Source organism: Gasterosteus aculeatus, chromosome 4 (genome assembly GCF_964276395.1).
Source record: "Gasterosteus aculeatus chromosome 4, fGasAcu3.hap1.1, whole genome shotgun sequence".
NCBI lineage: Eukaryota > Metazoa > Chordata > Actinopteri > Perciformes > Gasterosteidae > Gasterosteus > Gasterosteus aculeatus.
The window spans coordinates 17,660,588-17,667,299 of record NC_135691.1 but is presented as its reverse complement, the minus strand read 5'-3'; positions in this window follow the sequence as shown (position 1 = coordinate 17,667,299).

The following is a 6,712-nucleotide window of genomic DNA, read 5'->3' as shown; positions in this document are numbered from 1 at the left end:
CCCAAATAAATACAACCCCCCCCCCCCCCCGCAAAGTTGGATAGTGGTCTCGCTTTTTCATGTTGCGTCTAAGACCGGGTCGCAACGATATAGTGCCAACTTGGGAAAATCTTTGAGAATAACCAACATAGAAACAACAACTACATACAACTAGCCTACTACTGTATTTTAACTACCTAAGAAGTTGGCCTATATAAAATATATTCAGCTGCCGTAGGAATGGTTTGGCATTTTGGAATGAAGCCAATATAGGCGAAAATTTAAATTTGGATGATTTAAAAAGTGGAACGCCATCTACATTTAAAACCAACTGAGTATTTCCTGTAAAATTTGGACACTGTGTTAAGTGTTGCAAGATGTCCTTCTCTAGGCCATAATATAAATATTGTCCATTGCATTTGTGTACAAGTAACTGCCGGTAGGGTGGAAAGCAGTGTGCGAGCATCTTTGGGAAGGTGACATCCATGTTTTCTTAGAACAAGGAGAAGTTCGTTGAGATTTCTGTGAGTTGGTTTTGTGTTGGTAGCCCAATTAGCCAAATCGTTAGCTAAATTTGGATCTTCATTCCCAGAATCAGATTCTGTAACAACCACATCTGGTTCTGAGTCATTTGAATCTAGATACGTATCTGCATATCAGCTGCATCTCCGTCATCGTCACTTGAGTCTTCTTTTGATTCTTCGTGTGTAGGGAAGTCAGAAAGCGTAGAACACCCCGCAAGTGCAGATGTGGCTGATTCCTCTGTTTCCAAAGTGTTGGAACCCTCATTTACAGTATGAGTGCAAAAGATCCTGCTGGTCCATCATCAGTTGTGTTTGCAGTAGCTAAAGCGTCAATTTCTAGGGTCCGGCTCCGGGGCGGCGACTGCTGGACACTGGAACGGGGACCGGTGGCGAGGGAAGCCGGAGTCGGCGGCTGCGTGGCGAGGGAAGCCGGAGTCGGCGGCGGCTGCGTGGCGAAGCAAGCCGGAGTCGGCGGCGGCTGCGTGGCGAAGCAAGCCGGAGTCGGCGGCGGCTGCGTGGCGAGGGAAGCCGGAGTCGGCGGCGGCTGCGTGGCGAGGGAAGCCTGATGGGCTTTTGTGGCCCAGGTTTGATATATCATCTATTTTACGTCTTGCACACTGTGCAAAAAGTGACTTTGCATTTGAAGGATGCTGCAACTCTAACACAAAATTATGCAAACAAATAGAACATTATTTGCAAAATTATTTAACAAAATACACAAAAAAAAGAAATATTTACAACCCATGTAAATTTCAAGTGCAGTCGTATTTGATAAAAGGAAATCTATACCATCATGATTTATTAGGTTACTGCCTGTCAGTAAGGTCAGGCACATCCCATAACCTTATGTTTATCTGTGGAAATGTTCAATCATATAGCAATGGCCGCTGTAAAGTCAACCTTTAGTGCACAAAAAGAATGGGGAGCCTATCCACTCCCGAAAGTCGTTGCTTGCTGTAACTTTTGGGTTCAACAATTTCTTGATGTTTAATTTCCAAAATATTCACTGAGAGCAAATTCTACGTCGGTGACAGTCTGGACAAGTTTTGAGGTGAATGTGACAACATGCTCCATCTCAAATCTGCTGCCGTTCTACCTGCAAAATAAACAGACAGAAACACAGAGAGCTTTTACCGCATTCAGCTCCAGCCTCCCTGTCTTTGGAAAAGGGTGTCAATCTCCTATCTCTGTTATAAGGTCCACAGACCCACACTTTTTCTTGACTGCCTTGTCAGCACAGATCATGTTTGGAACGTCTCAGGGCTCGAGTCTGGAAGACATGCAAAGTTGAGGAACAGTTATTTTTCTTTACACCAGGCAGTCACTATGCAGAGTGCACAAAGGATTACTGCACTACTGCATGCAGGAGCAGGGTCAACAGGGATTATCTTGCATCTCTTATGTCTAGAACCCAGCTCTAACACTTGGTCGTGGCTTTTTTCCTCTTCCTTTATTCGGCTATCTTTTTCACACAATCAGCACTATGAGTAATGCTCAATAATTCCAAGACGTCTATAGCTGAACTCTAGGTTTACAGAAAGCCTTTTTTCATCTGAATATGAGTTTTGACTTAGACATCTACACGTGTAGATATTATAACAGGTTATACTTAATCGCCCGTTCTTTTTGGCCTGGATATGATTAATTCAATTGCTAACTTGCAAAATGAAGTGTTAGCAGGCTATGAATAGTTTCATTACTTTGAGAAAGATGACACGACGGTCAGCCAAACATCTAGCCATTTAATTGAAAAAATATTGATACGTCGTTCCAGTCTATGACTGCTGTTAGCTACTAGCAAATTTCAAGTTGAAATGTTATGAGAGTCATGAGTTGATGTCGGGAAGCAGGACGACTTTATAATTGTTGTTGTTGGTGCACCTCACACATGCTTTAGAAATGATTTGATTGTCAAGTGAAAGAGCTTTATTCTCCTTTTAAATGAATTTCGATTACTGAGAGAAACAAAGCTAGTCGCTCCTGTGCACTCCAGCAGCACCTCGGTTCTGCCACCCAACTTTTAAAAGGTCATGACTTTAAACTTAATGCTCAGTATAAAAAAGTTAGAGTCTATGTTTCTCAAGCTTATTTTAGTTCTTAGAGGTTTAAATCATAAAGCATCAAGGCCTTTGAACATTTATTCAACCAGCAGGACATTCAGACTAATGTTCAGGCTCCACATTCCTCCTCGTAAGAACATTATTCCTCCTGGCTACTTAAGGCTGTTTGATATCATCCCCAACAATAGTTTTTGCTGTCTTAATGTGATCCCTGCTTCTTGTGGCTGTGTCCCTTTTTTGTGGCTACTTTCTGTCAAAGAAAATCAAAGCGTAGCATTAAAGCTTTTAAGCAGCCTGGTATGCTGGCTTCATTCCATAAAATCCCGATGCTGTTGAGTGGATTATCACTGAGGGGAATACGTGAGGGCTTTGTTATCAAGCACAGAGAAATGTTCTGATCCGATAATAAGTTGGTGAGATCCGACAAGACCCCCAAAACAGACTGAAAGGGATTGGGAAGTGGGCAAAGAGGAGTGTGTGTGTGTGTGTGTGTGTGTGTGTGTGTGTGTGTGTGTGTGTGTGTGTGTGTGTGTGTGTGTGTGTGTGTGTGTGTGTGTGTGTGGTGGGGGGGGGGGGGGTCATTAAACAGCAAATCTGTGTTAGATTAGAGCAAAACCCAATATGTAATCCCGAAGGGAGAAGGAGGAAACTGAATCAGATAGATTAGCACTGAAAACTAATAGCGGCGGGCTAGAAAAGATATTAGGGATGAGGGAGCAGCACAGTTGGACCATGACGTTGTAATGGATCACTCGGATATAAACATCTATACCAAGAGGGTTGTACCAAGTGCCCTGTTACACTTGAGGTGTCTTCATTAGCCAGGTTTACATCCAAACTGATTACACATTTTAACTGAATTAAATAAAAATATTTTAAGTGAAAAGCAGCTTGTCACAAAAGCAGGCAAACTATTTATTTGGCCTTGTTTCCCAAGATTAGTTATTGCGCGGTATTTGTATGCGTCTTGTTACGGTGTCTCTGTGCGTGCTTGTACATGAGGAGTCTATTAGTGTGCATCTACGTGATGTGTGCGTTAGATGTTACTGCATCAGCTAAAGAGTCAGCTGAAGATTTAGGCTGGACAAAGCATTCTGGCAAGACAAAAAAGCTACACACAGCTATTTATATAACAATTACAGTTAACAGTACAAAATATTCTACTCTATTTCTCATCTGCTACAACACAGGGCTCCTGTGCGCATACACCTACACTCTCCCTCGTCCACACACACTCCCTCAGCACTACGCTACTGCTATTCTGGCTCTAAAGGCCGGCACATGCTTCTGCGTCTGCGTCGTTGCGTCGACGCACTCGTTTCAATTCATGGTTCTAAAAGTCTTGCATGTGTTGCAGAGCAATTCAGCTCCAGAACAACAGGCGGAGTAACGTGTTTTGTCGAAGACGACCTAGAGAGTCACGTCTTTGTGCGTGGAAGTCGGTTTGTTTATTTATTTATCATAGACTTTATTGCCCCGTGCATCGCCACTGCTGCTTTTCATCACGGACACATTTGTCCCGTATTTTCCTCCGCGACTTTGTGCACCTCTCGACTGGCAAACCGGCCTTTTTCTGGAGATCTGCCTCCATGAATCCAACCCGCTTATACAACCCGCCAATGACTGCTTATATAAGCGGTCATATTTACGCATTTCTTCCGACAAAAGTTCTCCGATCTGATTCATTCTCTCGTGAACAGTCTTCGTTTTAATAAGCAGTATTGTGCTATGAAAAGAATGTAGTTAGTAGACCAATTATTAAAATGCATTTAGTGTACACCAGTATACAGCTATGATTCCGAAACTATGGAAAGAATGAGAATAGTGTAATACTGCTGTCATTTTAAAACTGTAATCAAAAGAATAACACCAATGCACAGCTATGATTCTATTCAATGCAATGTAGTCAACCGAAATGCATTTATGTGTAAGTTGATACCTCCATTTCTATTGACAGAGAGACATTCAAAATCTGAGTTACATTGAACTCACCATCACTGAAACGTCTGTTCACACCAAAAGCAGTAGTTGTAGTTATTTCGCTTTATTCGCTCCTGAAAGGGCACGTGGACTGCCGCATCCAGCGCTGCTTCAGGCTGACCAGCAGCCGGTTTGATGACCTGTTGTGTCGGCTCGGTGCCAGCGTCTCTCGGTTAGACACAACTAACTCACAGGTGTTCAGTCTCAGCTTCATAAAGTATGGCTTTTGCAGCAGGACGGCGATGATGATGGCCGCAGCATCTCAAGCTGATTGGCCGTCGGGCAAATTTTTGCCCAAAGTTGAAATATTTAAACTTTCGTGTTCTCCGCATCGGCCGTTTAGAATTTGCTTTCTTCCAGTCCTTCCTACCAGCAGTCATTGACTGTGCATTGACTTTGCATGGAATCTACTAAATTAGGTTTAACAACAGTGTCATATACATTGTGTTTCTGCAATTGTTTTGCTGAATAGTTATATTACATGGCAATGCCTTAAAGGCCAACCAAAATATGGTCAAGTGAGCTTAGATAAAAGAAATACATGTGGTTTAGTAGTCTTGGGACAGACTTTTCCAGCAGGCGATCACCAGCGTTTTTTGCAGAGCCACAGCATGCAGCTGCTGCTCAGAGACACTCACAGTGTAGTAGTGAAAAACTCTGAGCATGGCATCAATTACATTATCTAAAGCAGCGGTTCCCAAACTCAAGAATGCCGCGGCCCAATTTAAAATCTGAAAATCTTTTGCAGCCCACCCAAACCGTTAATCACAACTGTGATCAAAACATAATGATTAAATGACCTGAAGAATTTAACCGACTAAAACTGTATTAACCGACAATGTATGTTTTGTATACCATTTTCTCCGGAGCTCATGTGCCGTGTTTTCCGCACAATACGGCGCATAAGATACTGCAGTCTATGGCGGCAAATCACTGTCAAAATTCGAAAGCGCAAATCAGGTTGATGCGCGGGCGTAAATCAAACATCCGCGAGAAAAAGTCAGTCTCGAGCGAGCAAAAGTCTGTCTCGCGCGAGATATTTGCTCGCTTGCGAAACGTGAACTTCGTTGCTCGCGAGGAGAATCTCTGCTCGCCCTCGAAGGTGTTTTCTATGCGCTCGCTGTTGTTCTTTTTGACAGTAAGGGGGCGGAGCCAGTCACCATGGTCTCTACACCTGATTGGTTACAAACCCCGTCTTTGGATTGGCTGGAGTGATGCATTCACACAACTATAGAAGCCCATTTCCGCACTGAAACAAGGAAATAGAAAGTCGAAATTATGAGATAAAACCTTGTCAAAACACAAACGACACATTTGGCGTCGGGGTGGATGGGGGGGTGTGGGGAGGTGGAGACGGTACTTTCAGGGTCCGATCGATGCTGCGAGGTGCGTCCGCTCCCGCCGCCCCCCTCGCCATCCAGGGCTCCTTTTAGAATAACTTATTTTCCCCGTTAAGATGGTTCAGCTACTGTAAAGAAAAGGGCACCGTCTCTCGCTCTTTAATCTCATTATCTCATCAGCTTTGTTTCTCCGACGCGCCCTGAAACATGCGCCATATCTCACGCGCAGCATCTCGCCGTCGTAGACCGAGCTTTGGCATGTTTGGCAGAGCGCCTTGAGCGCTGTGTACAACCAGTATGGATCAACCGATTAACTGATTAATTGATCCATATATAAGGCGCTCCGAATTATAAGGCGTACTGTCGTTTGAGAAAATTAAAGGCTTTTAAGTGCGCCTTGGAGTGCAGAAAATGCGGTATATTTACTTTAATACTTCAAACTTTTCAAAATTGAAAATTAAAAACGTTTTATTTATTTATTGTAAATGACCTCTCGCGGCCCACCTGCAGTACCTTCGCGGCCCACCAGGGGGGCGCGGGGAATCGCTGATCTAAAGTAATTGCACCACACATGAAAATATTTTGGACATTTCCCCACTGACATTTACTCGCTGCACACTTCTTTTTGCCAGGCTTTCTTGGTGTTATTTTTGTGGGAGTAGTCTGGGCCAATCTCTCCAAATGCCACCGTTCTTGGATGCCGGAAGCCTTTCATTATCTCCCATTCCTGGACACTGGAGTAATCTCTGGCAAACTGGGGGTTGCATCCAAATGCCCCCCCCCCAACCATGTCTTCTGCCAGTAAACCTTTCCAAAGTTCCTCCTCCAT